An 18,074-nucleotide genomic window follows, 5' to 3' on the forward strand; every position below is an offset into this window, starting at 1 on the left:
AGCCACGAGCTAGTATGAGTTAGACACGAGCAAGTTCACCTAACGGAAAAAAACGAAAAGACGCAAAATCATTCATCATGGGACAACATACAGCACCGAACTATATAGTAATTAAACACCTTTCACGTCTTTTCTATCACCAAACCGAGTCTGTTCTATCACATCTAAGCGACAATTTCGTGGTGCTTTCAATAGTATTGAAGAGTGTTTTGGTGAGTTTCACTTTATTTCCTAAAGTGTAGGCTATCTGTAATACTGAGTTCAATGAAGATATTACAGAACATGCTAGCTGCTAACTGTATAAAACCATCACCATTACCCAAATACAGCTCCGTTCTGTAAGTGTTTTTATTGTTTTCTGATGTTTTTATGTTAGAAAGGGAAATGTGTTTAAGATTATTCCCTATCTTTTGACATTTCGTGGATTATTTTACGGTTAAATAACGTTACATTAACTTAGCGTTTTGTGAGACCGTTTGGTGTTGCCATGGCGATACAGTCAGTGGCGAGGGAAATTGCATGTACTAACGTTATTTACTGAGTGTTTTATTTACTTTTATGGCCTGTTGTGCAGGTGAGTTTATCCGTTTTCTTTCTATGATACAGACAGTTAGCTGTGCACTTCATCTCTCCCTGAGTGTTGGTGACACGCCCATTTTTGGGCCTGTCCTGTGCTGTGGTTCATGGACTCGTATGCTTTCAGAAAAATAAAGTGTCTAATATCTGTAAGCGTTTGCCTGAAATTTTATCACAAATTCAATCTTATTACAGAAGCGATCATGAAATGGAAGCCAGAGCTGGAAGAGGAGGTAGAGCTCCTGATAGCTGAGGTCTTAAAACATGCCCCTGCAGCCCACACCAAAAGTTTAAGGTGAGTTGAAACGAGAGAGGCAAATATCCCTCTAAATCAATTATACGAACATGCCGACTATTAGGGAACAATTATCATATTTTTGTACACCACCTCAAAATGATATGCAGATCCATGCCCTAGCTACTTTTTAAGCTTGTTCACAAGACGTGGTTACTCGTCTTCATCTTCAAGCAATAACCTTGGCGGCTCGACACCATCTACACGACGCTGTTTTGTTTTTTTTAAACCGGTTATTATTTTCCCCTGTCATGATTTATGTGCGCAATGTATCAGCCTTTTGTGGCCAAGTTACTGAAGCACACCAATAGCTTAACTTAGTGAAACATTAGCTAAGCTTACTACAACCTATGACTGACTGACGCATGCTAATGTTTTCTCCAATAGTGCTCAGACCTAATGCAATACGTAGGCCTAAGCATTTGAAATTCCACATAAGTCACATACCTTGAAAATGAACTTTAGTACTTTAACAGCTGAATTGAAAACCGAATTGCATGTAGTCTCCTTATTTTATGCGACAGCTTAACAAACTTTCAACAATGTTTTGTCTTCTACGCGAATTAGGCCTAAATGTGAAGCCTCTGCACGGCCCGCGGCGCCATCGACTGGTCTGGCATATGCACTACAGTACTTTTAGCCGTTTTTTCCTTACCGGTAGGCCTATCGTTAAAGGTGTGAAAGCGGTAAGAGGAAATACACCCGATGGTTTTGTATAGACATTACCCAATTCTAGGCGAGACATCTTAGTGCAACAAGCTAAAAAACTCCAAAACAATGAAGCTTATAGCCAAAAACGCATGGAATCATGGTTCACTAACATTACAGCTATAGCAGCAATGTACACTGTAGGCCTACAGTTTAGCTGCAATATGCTGGTGAATCAACACAAGATTATCTCCATGTTTATAAAGTAACTGTCAGACGTCGTACATTAAATGTGCATACCATATACCGGATCATACCGCGACCATTTCACTCTCACACTCGCGTTATATCAACGCATTTACAATCCTCAATAATGCTTCTAACGAGCACAGACTGATAACAGTATGAACTAAACTTAACAAAGGAGCAGTATCAATACTTACGGCCGGGTAGGCTATCTGAACGCACAGTTATAATAATAATATTAATACAGAAACACCATCCGCATCTCCAGTCCACTGCTCCGTTATTCCCGCGACTTGGTAGCCTACCGTCGGCGCCGGCATCCTCACACTTGATCTAGGCTACAAGTGCAAGGGCGAAGGAATGACCCAGCAGCAGCAAAAAAGTCTAGCGTAACCAGCTATTAGCATATCCTATTTAAGTTTTGACTAAATGTAAAATGACTGTTGACTGAATGTAAAATTAATATAAATGCACTCACCTGTTCTCTTTTATTTGTTCTTCACAGGGTCGGATGGAACAGCAGGTGGAAGATCATCGCAAAATTGAATTTCCACATTATTTTAAATAAAATATCATTTGTTAGTGTACAGTTGTCTTTTCTTTTGAATAGGCTCAACATTAGCAACAGCCAGTCAAAATGCAGGTAAAATATGAATGTGGCTTGTCTAGGCTATCTCAACTAGATTTTGTGCGTGGCAGTCATAAATTGATACTTGTTAGTGCAGCTGTCTTGAATAGGCTTGGGGTCAACATTAGCAACAGCCACCAGCCAGAATGCAGGTATATGAATGTGACTAGATTTTGTGGATTCTATGGGCAAATGAGGACTGCACATGCAGATCCGCCCTAACGTGCTGGCGACATTATGGCAACCTTTCTCAGGAAGGTTGCTACAATGTCGCCAGTATGTCTTTTGGTTGCCGCGACGTGGCGGTTACGTGGAGGTTACGTGCGAGAAACGTTGCCAAGATATGTTGCGGCAACGTAATCGCGTCTTTCACCAGCACGTATCGGCAACGTTAGAACTTACGTGGCGGCAACGTATGTTTGGTAATAAAGTTACGTAACCGCCACGTAACGGCGACGTAACTGTGTTAGCTGGGGTGTTTATCGGCAGAGAGCCGCTGAAAAGGAGGCCGATGTTCTGTGCAGGAGTAGCATGCTCACACAGCCTGATAGTCCTGCTTCATCTTCTTATCAACACAATAAATAAAACTTTCGCTAACTTGACGCAAGAGGGGAAACGGTCTTTTATAAATATGCTAATCTTCATGCTACGTTACATGCACCTTATACCCGTGATCCGAAACATAATTTCCAATACCGTTGTAGGCTAAAGTTCTGTCTTTCCTGCATTAGGCCTACGCTATGCAATCCTTATGGACAACTTCCATTCTATCAGTAACCAAGCGCGAAAGTTCAGAGGCAAGTCTAGGCTGAGAATAGGATTAGAATCACTTACCTACATCAAACTTTCCAGGCCTACATATTGAGAAAAAGCCCCTAGTTACTGTGGTAGAACTCTAGGCTAAGGTCACTACGTAGTGTGATTAAATCAGCGTTTCTTTTTTTTTACGCATTATTTTTGTCTGTAAACAATGAATCGAAAGTCAAGCATTATCTTGACAGCCCTAATCTATTACTAACAGGTAGCTAGACAAAATAATAGGGATCAGTCTGTATCCCTTCTGTTGCATTATTTTCATTTACTGTAGCCTTGGACTACCCAACTGTAACTGTTTATTTAACTTCATGTTAAACTATCTTGCTCTGCAGATGCAAACACAATAAGCTCTTAAAGGGGTCACCCACAGTCATCTTTCTGGAGATAAATATATTTGTGGTAAAAAAATTAGTCAATTTTGTATCACTCCCTTTGACTCGAGGATCACAATAATTTAACAAGCAGAGGATCTTTGAAGTACCAATATATTTAGAAAACAATGACAAATAAATAACTATAAACAAAACACATTTAAATCACAATGAATCACAAGCACACAGCCAGTCATGTCTTCATCAAAAAAGTCCACCTGCTGGGGTGTTTTTTTAACATCTGCAAACAGTAAAGGACTGACATAGGTTAAGCTCTTGTGTGCCCAAGGAGCAACCTATGTGTGGCCACAATACTCATGTTCTCTGTGATTAATTTCCTATTTTGCCTTTGAAAACACATTGGATTAGATCCATGTTTCATTTGAGTATACAGCTATACATGTTATAACTGTTGAAGAGAACAAAAAAGAGCTCTGAACATCTTTTGGAAACTAGTGTACTAGCCAGCTACTTGCTAGCCAGCTATACCAGCCAGTTCAAGTTTTGTATAGATCTCTAAAAACGAACAGCAAAACCTCTACACTGGTAGAGATTTGAACAAACAATAAATATCAGTTCAAGTTTTGTATGCATTTTCTAAAAATGAACAGTAAAACCTCTACACTGGTAGAGATTTGAACAAACAAACAATATCAGTTCAAGTTTTGTATAGATTTCTAAAAACGAAAAGCAAGACCTTTAGAGATTTGAACAACAATATGAGTTCAAGTTTTTTATGCATTTCTAAAAATGAACAGTAAAACCTCTACACTGGTAGAGATTTGAACAAACAAACAATATCAGTTCAAGTTTAGTATAGATTTCTAAAAACAAACAGCAAGACCTTTAGAGATTTGAACAAACAATATGAGTTCAGGTTTTGTATGCATTTCTAAAAACGAACAGCAAGACCTTTACACTGGTAGAGATTTGAACAAACAAACAATATCTGTTCAAGTTTTGTATAGATTTCTAAAAACGAACAGCAAGACCTCTACACTGGTAGAGATTTGAACAAATAAACAATATCAGTTCAAGTTTTGTATAGATTTCTAAAAATGAAGGACTGATTGAAAGAACTGATCATTTGAACTGATTGAAAGAACTGATCATAAGATAAAAGAACTGATCCTTTGAACTGATTGAAAGAACTGATCATACGATAAAATAACTGATCCTTTGAACTGATTGAAATTGATTGTAAGTGCTCATAGACGACCTAGGCTGGTAGTGGTGGATGCCTGAGATGGAGGACAGCATTCTGTAAAAGAACAAAAAAACTATATTTAGAGAAGAAAAATCAAACAAAATGGAACATTTTGGCAAATGTCTACATTTGTAGTTATTAGCAGTGTAATTTAACGTGCATAAATAACTTTAAGATAGCCAATAGTAGTCATTATTATGTTGTATGAAACAGGGCAAATGCATATCAACATGTGCATATTAAAATTAATGTAATTTACCAGATACTAGCAGATACGAATACTAGATAGCCTACTATAATGAGCATAGGTTACATTCCATGATGTTTCAGAGCTACTGTATATTCAGCTCTATTCAGTATTCAATGCCACTGACCTTTGCCCTGAAGCAGGGCACAAGCCACTTTAATGCGTGCCGTTTGGACCGCATGCACTGATGTTTGTACATCATTGATCTCCCCCTTCTGAAGATAGTTTTCTGCAAACTGCAAATAGCATTTTAAGCTTATAGCAATTGTGTAACAGTATAGCAATTGCAATGCCTAACAATAATACTAGGGTAGTTAGTATTTACCATCAATACTAAAATGCCGCAGCTGCAGGAATCTTCCTGCTTGTTGTGCTGCATAGTCTGCACTGTCCATCCCTGGTCTCCACAATCAACAATCTTCTTTAAGAAAGTTCTTTGTTGTGACCAAAAAATAACACAAAATATGGTATTTAATAGCAGCAAAAAAATGTGTTATTTAACAATTAGCAGGTGTAAGATAATAGGTACAAAGAAAGCTTAAGAAGAACTTATATTAGTCATGATAACCTTGATCATTTTAAACTATCACAAACATTACCTCCAGGCCTTGCTGATAGGCACCTTCGTTTGCCAATGGATCGACACATACTAGGACCTTGGCAGGCATGTTGACAATCTAAGACATGTATAAAATACTTTGTGTTATTCTGTCATAGACATTATATTTATTCAATAATTGCCTTTCTACAATTAGACCATGAGCTCTGCTCGCACACAGATTGAACCCAAATCAGTGTAATTCATGCATGTGAAGTTAACTTTGATTATAAAATGGATAGTTCCAGTCCTTGATTATGATTGGTTGAATCGCTTCGTGCCTAACACCCCTCTTTGTCTCTTTTATTTTATTTGCGTACTCACACATGCTGTTGAATTTCTTAAACACTAGGTGGCAGTATAAACTAGGGGATAATGCAGTTTGAGCTACAATATTAGCAATAGAGAAACACTTACACAGAGAACAAAGAGCGCTGTGAGTTAAAATGTAAGTTTGAATAGACAAGTGTCTTTCACTGTAGACTTTAGGACATTGAGGATATTGTTATTTTCAAGTGTGCAACATGAAAGACAACCGACCACTAAAATCCAGTGAGCTCCAACGTTCACAGGGCACAACCACAGGTTTTCCACAGGAAACTTCATCTATGAGCAATGGTGTCTCGCGAGAACAGAATGTAGCTGAACGCTAGAGAAAACATGCCCGCGGCGCATATTTCCCTCATGCAGTTGTAACTCTGGGTGGTCAGAGACAAGTATGCTCTCGCTCGACTCGATAGTGGTTTACTATATTACATGAATCAGAAGACGTAACGTTATGGAATTGGATGGAATAGTTGTCCTACTGATTAAACTGCTTCTCCGTCGCATTCGTGGATAGATATAAATGTTTCACTACATTAGTTGCGTGATTAGGCCTGTGAGCAAAACATCCGTCGAAGTAGGCTACCGTGTTTTACGCCATATAAATATCGTAGGCCTATTATCAGTAGGAACATTGCCTGTAAATTGCACACAGTCACAAACGGGCTGTTGCTTAACCTCAACGTTGGCAACCTAGTTAGCAGGTTCATGGCTAGCTACCTGTTGCTAGTTAAAGGGATCCTGTGTGGCAACTTTGCACCATGCATGCACCAACCGGACCTTTTTTTTGACTGATTGATCTTGCTCGACACACTTTTTTCATAGATTGGGAAACTAGTTTTGAGTAGGTGGGACATAACTTTGGCTTGCATTTATGTAAAATTATGAAACAATAATGGTTGGCACTTACCTCAATAATCGCAGGATTGAAAAGGAGGAGTCTAGACAGGATAATGGCTTTTTCTCAGGCAACATTGTTACAAATAAGCACGTCATTACACTGTTTTGTGTAAACCAGTAGATGAACACAAACTACATAATTTACAGTAAATCACCACAATTTGCATGACAACAATCCCATGATTCAGTGCAAAATACAGAAACACATTTAAATGCAACAGTAGCACTAGGCTACTTTTGTAAACAGTAGACTACCACAATTTCCCCCAATAAGTTACCACAAATTGTATGAACTTTTATTTTAATGCCCACAGTGCAAAGCAAACTACAGTAAGACACTGCTTATTAATGACATGGCATTTTACTGGGTATTTAGTGTAAAATAACTGGGAAATGTACAGCCAAGTCTAACAGTGTATAGTACAGTTTATGAATGTACTCACCCCTCAAGGTAAATTTGGAGGCATACCTCCTAAGACTTAACCTCTGAGTCTTGTTGCTCCCTATTGGATATGATACATGGTGGATGAAGTTGAAAACCTCATCGTACCGTTTGTCCATAGCTATAGAGACATAATTAATTAGGATCCATTCATTGACCCCCACCACATCCCCCCAATCACAAACACATCAAACATGATGGACACATTCTGACAACACAGGAGGGAGCGGGAAACGCAGACACTCGCGCACACCCACACGCACGCGCTCAGACCGGGAAAACAGAGGGAACACTGAGACAGGACAGTGATACAGGGTAGCCTCGGCGCTAAGATATGTCATTGCACTAACATTAACTTAGCGATTATGGATATTTCTAATATAAACTTAACACAAAATAACACTGACATCAAATTAATGATCTATGAACCTGTAATTATTTAAAACAGTGAATAAATGCATACCGATGCTACTCTAGGCATAAATGTGAGCAAATGTAACGTTAGCTGTTGGCTTGCTAACGTTAACGTTACACTAGCAACTTACAACCATAAATCACTGAACTGTTAACGTTAGTTTGTAGCGTTCGTCAATAAAGTTGAAAGCCCATGACCTATAGTCAATGGTAGTTAAAGTTAGTAGCCTAGTCTATCGTTACATTTAAGTTGAGTAGTTAACCTCACTGATTCATAAGCTTAGGTTAATTTATTTATTTCCGTAATTTAGGTTTAAATGAACAGTTTTCAGCGTAAAAACGATTAATGTTATTATACCCTATAGGTTATTACAATACACTGTAAATAAGGACACTTACGGTACGTTCATTTTGCTGAATTAGATTTAACTTACTGTTATTTCTAGAGATGCGTCTTTCCTCTTCGACAAATTGCCACAGAATGAAATTTTGACAACTTTGTCGCGCGACAGAAGTTACACAAGACCAAAGATTCTAGAACAGAGCTCTGTTCTAGAATCTTTGCACAAGACAGTCCAGTTGCTAGGGAAACACATCTAAGCATTTAAGTTGCTAGGGAAACACATCTGAGCATTTGAGGTAGCTCTGTCAACAAGCGATTGTGTCACTTTTTTCCCCAACTGCGCTTGCGTGGTAGCATAACTCGACGGGTAGCCCAGTTCGACACGACACCGGCGTCTCTGGGAGTGAATGGGACAGTGGGATGGCCCGGACGCGAATTTTTTTTTGTAGGGTGGTAGCGGAAGATTCATGAATATTCATTAGGGAACGTTAGGTGAATGTGCTAACGTTCTAAAAAATTCTGAAGAATACTCTAACGTTCCGAGAAACCATGGTAACCCCAAACAATGATATGTCAGATCGCTGCGTATTTTCTACAGTCTACGCTATCCCCACTATGGCAGCGAATTGTTTTCTGGTTTTGTTAATGGATTTGATGCAGTCTTCAGATCGCTGCATATACAGTCTACGCTATCCCCACTTGACATGTTACCTACGGGGTCGTGCTCAAAAGGCATGTAGCCTACAGACATTGTTTTTGCACGCGTTAGCATCACGATAACGTTTGTTTTGTCACTTACAGAAAGGTAGCTATAGAATTGTGGTCAAGCCTAGGTCACGCAAGCCTGTAGTTGAGACTGAACGCAAGTAAACACCGTTTGCACAGCATACCTTTAAAAAAAATCCACCTCTCATGAGTTTATGCACCGAATCCACTCTAGGAAGGATTTAGTCGCCTACCACTGATATTGGTGTAAACAATAACCAGTAACCATGCAATACCATCTGACCCTGCATGTCATTTTTTTATGTTATTTTTATGTTTTTTTGCATAAAATAAATAAGAAAATAAAATAAAGAAAAGTCCGTGTTAACTTAACGTTAGTCCCACTCAGTCCAATGGCAATGATATGTAGCTACAGCTGTGTCTTCAGACCAAACCGGAGGATTTGACGTTAAAGTAAACGTGAAGAAAAGTAAAAGTAAAGAGTGAAGTAGACTTTTAAAATGTCAATACCTCTGATCCATGGTTTTCCTGATTATGTGTCATATACCAAATTAAATCTTACATCTTACCCTATTCAGTGATGCATGATAGGCCTACTTTTAGGGGGAAATTCAGCCTTGTTTATAGTTACTTGGTCAAACCCATAAAAAATGATTCACAGTGTTATTGATGATTATTTTGTTGGAGGTGAAAGCAATGATGATGAAGGATATTATAGAGGCATTACAGAATATCATAAAAGTGTTGTACACTATCTATCTATCTATCTATCTATCTATCTATCACTAGAACTGCAATATTACTAGCATGTAGTTATGTTTGCGTACGTGTACAGACAAATGCATTGAGTACCATTTACCACATTATAAAAGACATTACAGGCAAATACATCACAAATATTTTATTTGCTGTGTTTACGACCCAGAGTCACACAGTCAGAAACACATTGAGCGAATGAGTGTGGCACCGGCCGTTTGGGCAGTGCATTTGCCCCGACAACTCTCCCGTAGCTGTGGTCTCTCCGGGCACTTTTAGGAGGACGCCCAGTGATTAGTGCGCGTCTACCTCCAAGTGGGGCCTTACGGCGAGCCACTGCTGATGGTTGCACGCCAATTGCCACACTCATCTGCAAGCATTTTCTTGCCCTCTTCTTAAGCAGTTTGGCTGCAGTATTTTTGCCTGATTTGCCAAACGTGGACATAGCTGAAATTAGCTGACTGTCAGTCATCTTCTCGTAAGAACAAACCATTTTTTTAACTGCTGTCTGGAAATCCGAATCTGTTTTTACTTTTACCAGCAGGCCCTCAAACATACTCTTGGCACGAGACTCAAGTTCTGTCACTTGGGCAGATGAGCCTTCAACAGCTAGCAAGCTCTCATCAGGCGAACAATTAACCGTGTCTTAATCCGCTGATGACCCTTCAGTGGATAAGGCTTGCTGTTTCTGGGGATCTAAATAGAAGAATGAGAGTGAAGTGAGTGAGTGATTCTGCAGTTGTATAAGGCTGTTAAGTGAACATTATGAATTGTTATTCTTGTACATAAATAACAAAATGAGACATGGTCACCTGCATCAGATGGAATTTCCTCCACTTCCTCCATACTCATGAACCAGTTGTCTGGCACATTGTTCTTTCCTTTTTGGAGAGAGGAGAGAAGAACATAGACAGCAAAAAGTAAGAGTTATGTTTGCTATTTCTAACCTACTATACATTTATGGCTGTGTCATTTCATAACAACATTGTTTGGGCTGTACCGTTGTGGTTAAAGTAATCAACAGTTGTGAAAATAGGCAGAGTAAATCAACAGTACACCTGTTGGGATCTGGTAGAACAACTTCCTTGCGGCAGGTGTGGCAATTATGAAAGGGTTGTTGTCTTGCATTTGGAAGGCCTGCATCACTGCATACTGGTGAGAGCAGAAAGCACCAGTGCTGCCATCTGGGCAGGTGCAAGTCCCCAAGGACACATTTACGTGGTATGTGGCATTAGTTGAGGCACTGGGGACTGTGAAATTCACTTCATCCTCCTATGGTGTCACAAGAAAGAGAAGCATATTATTTATTACACTTATGCTGTGTGATTGTGACAAACAATGTCATAATCACACAGCATAAGTGATTTGAATGCATTGCTTAATAATATAATTTTTTGGTTAAAGAATGCAATGACCAACTAATAATTTCAAACCTTGACAATGCCGTCTGTGCTCACATGCCCCTTTGGTTTTGGCAGCTTTTTTGTGCTTCTGTTGTTAGCCATATCCACAAGCCTTCGATTGTAGTAGGCTTCCAGCCTGCAGGTGATGAAGTCCACCAGTTGCGTGATGTTGTATGCTTTAAGCCTGTAGAAGATCTGGTCCTTGAGTACTCTCATTGCACTCTCCACAAAGTTGTTGGTGTTGTTCCCTCGTGTTGGGAGATGGGAACGTAGACAGAGTGCCCACAACTCTCGCCTCTTGAAAACCGCCGCCAGATGGTTTGTGTACTTTGAATACCTGCCTGCTATGGAGTCCTGGACTGCCAGATTATATGAGGCTTCCAGGTCCAATGGGGACCTGGCATAAACAACTTGTTTAAATAAATTCAATAAATGCTGACGGTGGGTTTTTGGGACCCCATTATGGGCATCCCAAAGCCATCTCCACATCGCTTGTAATATATGAAAGACACAGAGAATGGGGTGGGTTTGAGGGTAGGTGTCCAGAATAGCCTGACGCAATGCTTGGCAGTCATCGGTCATTACTACCTGTGGGCCAAGGTCTCCTCTCCCAAAAAAAGCTTCCTGTGGGAGAATGGCTTTCAGCAACTTCAGTCCTGCAGTGATGGTGTTCTGCGACTCGGAGGTTGTGATAACCACTCCCAGGGGCAGCCCACCAGCAGCCGAATGTGTTAGGAGGAGAAATATTCGGCTGTTGGTTCGGTCACAGTTACCAGACGAGTCTACGAAGACAATCTCGGCACTGTGCCGAACAAGAGCATGCACACGCTTCATAAGAGGACTGCAGATGGCAATAATGGTTTGATTGTCATCTTGTTTCATTTGAGCGCATACCTCTCCCTGTTGCTCATTGTAGGCATCAATAGATACCTGGAGGCTGCAGAGCATGCAGAGCAAGTTCTCCATAGGCTCTTTTGAATATGTTGTAGTATAGTCTGTAATGGTAATAAAAAAAACACACACAACTTACTAAATAACAGCTTATGTCTAGCCAACAGCAAATAGACAATCCTAAATCTTAAATCACAGTAATAAACATTTTCGACATATTCACATAGGTGCACCTACATGAATATGCTCCTTGTTAAACTACTCAAATGATAAATTCTCATAAAGTTCACCTGAAGCAAAAATTCAGATCAGGGCAGATGGAGCGATCCGCAGAAGCAAACACATAGGAGTCACCCATCTCCTCCTGAAGGTCATATTTCAGCGTGCTTAAAGCAGAAGAGGGAGAGTGTCCACTTTGAAAAAGATTTTGTAGTTTCTGTATTGTGTCAGGTGCTACATCGCGGTACCCCATAGCCTCAGCACACATGAGCAGGTGATTATGCCGAAGTTTTAGGTTGATGTAGAGACACAGTCCTTCATGTATGTGTAAATCAGCAGATCTGAGAACAATACAATTATTATATATATTATATATTATTATTTGTATATATTATTATTATTATATTATATATTATTACATTATTTAAAAACATTATTTAAAGTATTTTGGACAGAGAGTGACTTTTTCACAAAACAGCAAGCAGCCTGTTATTTTTTGGTAGAACAAATATTTTTAGATCTAACCTGGACTTTCTGTTCTGCGAAAAGCTTTCCTTCTTCAGGACAATATACATCACAGCAGGACAGGATGTATTTTTTTTTGAGGTTTTTGAATGACGCGTGTTGTGTTGGCATCTTAGGTCCACCTTCAAACACATTCAATTAAGTTTTGGCTTGCAACCCTTGCAAAAATAAATGAACTTTGCAACTATGCAATGACTTACTCTGTACATGTTCTGTCTTTGACGTTCCGCAGGGTAGGTTTTGTTCACCCGCCATGTTGTTTGAGATGACCCTTAGTTTTATTAATAGCTTCTGTATGATGATTGGAGGAACCGTCATAGAGGCTGGACTCTTTTTGATTGACAGCATATGTCGCGATCTGACAGGAAGTGGTTCAAGTTCAAGGCAGGGATGCGTTAACGTTAGTGTTAGCAGGTGAAGTCGAGAGACAAGGCAAGTTACAGCTCAAATTCTCATAATTTGGGAGCAATACAGTCGGTTTCAATTTGTCTTTGTAAATAGCATACTGTAAATAAAACCGTAATGTGGAGTTACAGAGTTTGTGACTTGCTTTTGTTCCAGTTGTGTATTTAGGCTAAATTAGGTAGCGCGCTATATAACGGTGTAGGCTACATTATGCCAACTCTATAGCCTACTGTTTGGGATACTTTTTGCCCTCAAAGAACAATATAGCACCTTAATAATATTAATTTAATAATTTACCATTTTTATCAGAGCTTCCCCTGTTCCAAAGAGCAGCAATCGCCACTGGTGTACAGGTGGGTCTCAAAAATTAGAATATTGTGAAAAAGTATTTTTTCCCCCCCAAATTTATTTCAAAAAGTCTTAATTCTTTCATACAGGGTAGGAATTTCACGGCGGCCACGACGTCGTAGCCCCTTGCGTTGGCCGAGATGCCCCTTTGAAAATCAGAGGTTCACAGGCCACTGTGGCCTTGGTGCCCCCTTCTCTCAATATTCTGGTTTGCGTCGGACTAATAGCGTATTTTATTAGCCTATGGCCTGACAAAAGCGCAAATTATTGTAGCATTTTACGCAGTGGAAAAGTGACAGCGCACGGCAAGAAAGTAAGTGCGTCCAGATTCCCATTCTTCTCAGTTGAACTACTCGCGAAGTAGCCTACTCATCATACAGGCATCACAAGTCACATCACATGAAAGAGCTTTTTCTCAGCTTTTAAACGATGATGTTGGCCATTTGGTGAACGGTTCGCGAGACAAATAAATACTATGATTAAATTGAATCATAAATTCTAGGATCTGCGCCCATCTCCCTCATTCATCTTGGAATACTTAACGAACCCTTCATTCAAAACATGGCAAACCATATATCAAAATAAACAGCAGACCTTACCGAACACGAAGGTTTAAAGCAATCCCCTGTACAGTTAGCCATTCCAGAGTAATCCGGTTTTGAACTTGTAGCAAATTTCGACATGCATGTCTCCAAATTTGGGCTTTAAGTTTCACAACGTGTTTATTTTTTTTCCTACGTGATTTCATAACATGCCAAATACAAAATAAATGTTACAAATATCGCCTAGATGTCGGTAAATATTAAAATCAGAGGATATACAGCTGACTAAGAGTTTGTTAAAGTAGCCTTAATGATGACAAAATGCTAAGCATGCATCTAGGCTATTTGAGTTTCTTAAAGCTGAGCTGTGCTTAAATTGTTCAATACATGATTTCATAACAGGCCAAATATAAAATAAATGTTAAATATAGCCTAGATATCTGTAAATATCAGATGATCAGATGATTTACAGTTCTATGTAATATGTCATGTTTCATGTTTTTGTAATGTTTCATACAGTGATGCAGGTCTATTGAATAGGCTAAATACAATTTCAATCATTTTTATAGCCTACTGTATGGTTAACTTTGGCCTTGGTGCCCTGACATGTGGCCTTTGTGCCCCCCACCAAATATGCCCAACTGAAGGCCAAGTGGCCTTGCCCCCAAAATGGTGAAATTCCAAGCCTGCTTTCATATATTCTAGATTCATTAGATATAAAGTGAAATATTTCAAGCAATTTTTTTGTTTTAATCTTGATGATTACGGCTTACAGCCCAAAAATCTGTATTTTAAAATATTACAATTTTGGTGCAAAAATAAACATGCATCAATGCTAAATTTCCCTCACGGGATCAAAAGAATACACTTAAATGAGTCACATAGATGCAACCACATCGTTTGCTTTTAGGTCAATATGTATCAATGCATTGTTACACCCCTAGTGTGAAGGCCCTTAAAATACAGAAGAAACCAATATCATAGGGAAGGGGGGTTTTGACTTTGATAGATAGATAGATAGATAGATAGATAGATAGATAGATAATTTTATTCATCCCCAAAGGGAAATTATGGTGTTACAGCAGCAATTAATAATATAAACATATATCACACATAAACATACATACTGTACAAGTTCACACACGTGGTGTTAACTCTGCTGATTTGAGTTTTGCTAAGTTGCACATTTTAGACAAAAAACTCTTTAAGAAACTTCTATTATAGCATGATTAACACATCTAAAATATTGCAATTTATCAAAGAGTAGTTTTCACCATTGCTAGTTGTCCAAACCAATGAATGGGTAACTTGTAATCCATGTGAATACCAGGTTATTAATGTCTTTGTTTATTCTATTTTCTTTGTTTATTCTAATTTTTAATCTACTATGCTTCCCTAGCAGCCTTTTTCATTTTCAGTTCTGCTCTTACCTCGGCAGCTTCTGTTTATGCTCAGGCACAGGCCAGCCTTGTTAATGATGTTTATACACTGCTGCTGTATACAGACACATTTCCAGTTGCTGATTTCTTGGCTACTTTTAAATCTTTAAATATTGCCTTTTCTTCATCAAGTTACTTTCAAAAAAATAAGTTGATTTAAATCAGGGAAGAGGGAAAGTGGGGAATTCACTCTGTTTTTCAAGGCTGAAAAGAAGCCTTATAACACGCTCTTTAAAGTTGGCAATGATTCTAGTGCAAAATATAATGCAAAACAGTAATTTAATGTCTGGCTGTAAAGTGAGCATGTGTTATGCTGCATGCTATTTTCTGGTTTATCTAGCGTTCTCTGTTTCTCTGTCCACATAGGAGCTCCTGACTGAGCCACTCGGGCCTTTGGGGGATTTAGTGAGAGTGCAAAAAATGTGCTGAGCTTACGTACTTCATTATTTAACTTCAGGCCACCATGCTGCTCCATGTCCATGTCAGACAAAACATCAGACTGCTCTGATATTTATCTTTTTGTTGTAGGTCACGTGGCATTACACATCAATGAGCTAATATAGTACTGCAGGAGGCATACTCAGTGCCCTCCACAATTATTTGCACCCCTGGTTAAAGTTCATCTTTTGGTGATTTATCATAATCTCACAATGAAAACAATGAGGGAAAATCCAACCTTGAAGGAGAAAAAATATATTCTGAGGAAAAGAAATCTCTCATAAAGAAATACATATTTTAAACAAAAACATGTGTGCCACAATTATTGACACTTCTAGAAAATCGTATAAAGAAAATGTAACAAACATTTTTCCATTTATATTCAACTTTAAGGGCCCTATTATGCACCCTGGCGCATGGCGTAAAACTCGTTTTCCATCCAGTGCAAAGTTTATTTTCTTATTTTGCATGTTTATTTTTTAAACAATGCGCCCAGGGGTGTGGCAATTAACAACCTGAGTGGCCTAGCGCATTGTCTAAAAATCAGGATATGCAGGATAATGCAGGATAAACAACTCCTCTGCAGGATTAACGTTATTTTATTCAGCCATTTGAATAATATTAGGGTAAGTGTTGCTTTTTCCAGCCTGTTTTCGATGGTAACCCATTGTCAGCCAATAGTGAAAGTAACTTACTGCGTATAACTGTCTTGTCGTTCACTGACACCATGGTGAAATTAGTTTCACTTTGCTAATGAGTTCAAATAATAGACGAGTGCAAATGCATGAAGGCTATGCTAGGTTTTAGTAAAGCATGGTTTAGTGGAATGACTATTCATACAGTCTCGCAAGCCTCCTTCAAATGCGCCGTTGACTGTCAAAATACAGATGCATTCTTTGACGACACGCTTTGCGCCGTTAATTCTCATTGGTTTAAATGATGATCGCCCCAAACACACCCATGACTGATTAAGAAACCATCAACCTCGCTAATGAAGGCAGCGCTTAACAGAAATAGCCTGGCTTGAACTAGCGTAGACTAGCGTAGTCACTAGGGGCTGAAGTCAAAGTGTTTGAAATATAATTATCTGAAATGCAATGGCTTTCAATTTGTCATTTAGGCCTAATATTTAATCTGTGTAGCACACAGTTGATTTGACATTCATGAACAATCGTCGACACATGAATCAGTTTTAATTATTAGATGCCTACAGGCTACAGAATTATCCTTTGGCTTGCATCAGGGCCTAATATAGCCCATTGGCAAAGGATAGATAGATAGATAGATAGATAGATAGATAGATAGATAGATAGATACTTTATTGATCCCCAAGGGGAAATTCAAGGGTCTCAGTAGCAAACAGACATCACACACAACATGCACTTACAGCAGAAATGGTAAACATAGTATAAAACATATAATTAAATTCCACTGTACAATAAAGACAGTAGAAGATAAGAAAGATAAGAAAACTAACAATACTAAATACACTATATAAATTAAATTAAGAAAGTCCAATGTGCTTGAGGGTGATCAAGCATAAGACGCTTGTAGTGACATGGTCGGGACTGGTGAGGTGCTAAAGGGAGTGAGTGTCATGGTGAAGGTGCAAACAGTAGTCCAACCATAGTCCTTAGTTATGTGTGCATGGCAAGGTACTCAAGAGAATGAGTGTCATGGTGAAGGTGCAAAAAGTAGTCCAACATTAGTCCAACAGTGCAACAGTGCAAGAGTAAGGTCTAGAGACCAGCATAAATAATATGAACAAATAAGAGAGTAAAGTATAATGTAGACAAGGTAAAAAAAAAAAAAAAACTATTTCAAGAACAGGTTGAGGTAATAGGGTTATAGCCATTCATTCATTCATTCAGTATTGTAGCAGAAGCCTGACCGCAGCCATTGATCATGTGTGCTAATATAGCATGAAAAACAGTGTACCAGTAAAACAGTAGTGAAAACATTAGGCTGTGTACATTAGTAAAACAGTAGTAAAGGAGTAGTGGGCAGTCAGTACTCAAACATGGAGAGGGTGGAGAGGCAGACAGACTAAGCAGAGAAGTCTATCTCTCCTCTTCCCTTTAGTGAGGCATTGAACAGTTCAATGGCCCTAGGAACAAATTACTTCCTCAGCCTTTCAGTTGTGCATGGCAGTGAGCGAAGTCTCCAGCTGATCGATCAAGCTCTTTTGGTTTTTGATAGTGCTGTAGAGCGGATGACATTCATTGTCCAAGATGTTGATCAGTTTGTTTAGGGTCCTTTTGTCAGAGATTGAAATGATGCACTCCAGTTCTTTGTGCTTCCTCCCCAGCATACCACTGCATAGAAGA

At 39.0% G+C, this 18,074-nt stretch overlaps 2 long non-coding RNA genes across 2 annotated transcripts; both read right to left on the reverse strand.

The window, feature by feature from the left end:
* Window positions 1-4,658: 4,658 nt before the first annotated feature.
* On the reverse strand, window positions 4,659-5,453 carry LOC143138634 (uncharacterized). The gene is made up of 3 exons (XR_012990276.1): window positions 5,360-5,453; window positions 5,162-5,270; window positions 4,659-4,841 (listed from the first exon to the last, which is right to left on the reverse strand). It is a non-coding gene; the product is annotated as an uncharacterized LOC143138634 (long non-coding RNA).
* A 6,873-nt stretch (window positions 5,454-12,326) lies between these two features.
* On the reverse strand, window positions 12,327-12,845 carry LOC143138635 (uncharacterized). Its single transcript, XR_012990277.1, has 3 exons — window positions 12,776-12,845; window positions 12,576-12,697; window positions 12,327-12,391 (listed from the first exon to the last, which is right to left on the reverse strand). It is a non-coding gene; the product is annotated as an uncharacterized LOC143138635 (long non-coding RNA).
* Between the last annotated feature and the right edge of the window lie 5,229 nt (window positions 12,846-18,074).

The sequence above is a fragment of the Alosa pseudoharengus genome, unplaced genomic scaffold (assembly GCF_046254945.1).
Source record: "Alosa pseudoharengus isolate Yale_2024_CS ecotype anadromous, Long Island Sound unplaced genomic scaffold, YU_APseudo_1.1 YU_APseudo_1.1_scf_21, whole genome shotgun sequence".
Classification (NCBI taxonomy): Eukaryota; Metazoa; Chordata; class Actinopteri; order Clupeiformes; family Clupeidae; genus Alosa; species Alosa pseudoharengus.